Below are 2,160 nucleotides of genomic sequence, written 5' to 3'. Positions count from 1 at the left end.
GGTGGCTCTCGGTGGAAGCGTGCCGGGCGGCGCGTTGGTCCTGGCCTGTCTGCCCGCCCGGGCAGCGCTGGGCGAAGCAGCGGCACGCTCGGGAAAGACACTCTCACGGGGTGGTGGCGTTTTCGCCAGCCCTGAAAGGCTGTCGCCTCTCACACCCGCTTGCTGCCTAACGGGCAGAAGGAAAACTCTACCTCTTGCTCGGGTGAAACCTGCAGCTCAACCTCGGGCGAGCAAAACCTAGTGAGCAACATCGGTGTTTCTACCGATAGCAGGAGCATCATCTCCATGCTTACGGCAAATCGGTTTGGGTTTTATGACTTACCTTCATGCCGTTGCTGCTCGGGCTCCACCTGGGCATTTACGCGATGCTCCGCTGGGGAAGGCGGGAGCAGCCACTGAGCCAGATGCTTCCCAGGTGCCTCTGGAGGCCCCTGGTGCCCAGCCCAGCCCTCTTCTGAGAGAGCGAGCGCTGTGTCGTGCTGCAAAACAAAAACCTATCGTGGCCTACGAGGCCTAATTGATTGATAAGCCTGGTTCAGCATCTCAGTTTCTGAGGTTAATAGATAAAGATACCCTTTCCCCCGCAACAATTGTTGATCCAATGGATTACTGATAGCAGATCTTCAGATATCTGCGTCACAAGGAGAACCACATAATTGGGTGAAAAAAGTTATATGTACACGCAATTAAAGACATGCGTGCAAGCACCCACAGTGTCATCTGTCCTCCATGCCAAACGCACAGCAGCACCGGGCGCTACAATTTGCAATGAATTATTTAGATGATGAATTATCCCTCTTCCTCTCCTCCTAGAATATCCAATTGCCCGTTTCCATTTTTGTTTCGGAAAGATTTATGATTCAGATTTATTCACTGGACAGCTTATTAAACATTTCCTCCTCTTTTTCTCCGTAAGACATAGCACGCATCTTGTTTTCTGGTAGCACCTATCCATCTGCTCTAATAGGGTCTCCCAGCGTGGTGAAACCACGAAGAGCACAATTGTCCGTCCAGACGGTTTACAGTCGCCTTTGTTGAACCAATTACAGATGTTCCACGTTTTGGATATTTATTTGCTCACTTAAGTCAAAAGAGTTTCAGCCCCCAAGTAAACGATCCACAGCTCCAGGCAGAGATCGCAACTGCACGGGAATGAGCGATTTGGTTCTCATCAGTATTTCGCGTGCACCTCTTGAAAGTCATTCTTGCGCCCGTTTTTGCTGGTAAAACTCGGTTCCCCGGAAGCCTTTGAGAGGGGGGAAGGAGAAGATGAGCGCCCCAAGCCAAGCCATTTAGGGGTTTGCCGATCTTCTCCCCCTTTAGTTTCTCAGTTTCGCCGCTGTGGCATAAGGAAGGGCATTTTACAGTCAAAGACTTCTTGCCCCGGATGCGATACGCTGCCGTGCCTGGAACCTGCTCCCGTAAAGACTGTACAAACCCTGAATCGCCTCTGGATTCCGGGGGGTAGCATTTCAATACCGATTTCCTAGGTGCTGGGATAGTACCTGGGACAGTTAAATGGATTTAAAAGGAATCACCTACCCGCGAGAATTTTCCATATTTTGGGCTTGCTTTGTTTGGTTTCCATGTAACTGCCCGCCCTAGTACCTCCCAGGCATTCACGTAATTTTCAGCATTTAAACCCCAAATCCGCCTTCCATATCCATGTTTAATACTTTTGTACTTTGTCAATTTTGAGAACCGTGAGTCTTGTTCTGAAAAGTGTTTCAACTGTTCCTCTGGCTGGGAGTCGCTCCGCTCTGTGCTTTAAGTCACGACTGAGATTTACAGTTGCGATAGGGGCGGAACCGCAAGCGCACCACCCCCCCCCCCCCAAAAAAAAAGAAAAAAAAGAGTTGTCTATACGCAGAGGAGTCGGTATTCACATACCTCGGTAAATAACATCCCCGGGACGTCATCTTGCTTCCCCTGAAATCACAAACAGTAATACCCTCTAAGAACAATAGCACTAAAACTGTCCTTGGGTTAAAAATAATCGGGTTTGCCTGCGTGTGAAGCGCGGAGGCTCGAGAGCTCTTGGGCTGGGTAGCAATATTTTACCTCTAATGACCTCACACCGGAGCCAGCCATTTTTGCAGGCTCTACGGAACACTCTTGTGCCACGAATCGTAGCCGAAGGCAGCTGCCTGCCTTCACCTG

The sequence above is a fragment of the Rissa tridactyla genome, chromosome 5, assembly GCF_028500815.1.
Source record: "Rissa tridactyla isolate bRisTri1 chromosome 5, bRisTri1.patW.cur.20221130, whole genome shotgun sequence".
Lineage (NCBI taxonomy): Eukaryota > Metazoa > Chordata > Aves > Charadriiformes > Laridae > Rissa > Rissa tridactyla.
Note: the sequence above shows the minus strand (reverse complement) of the source record.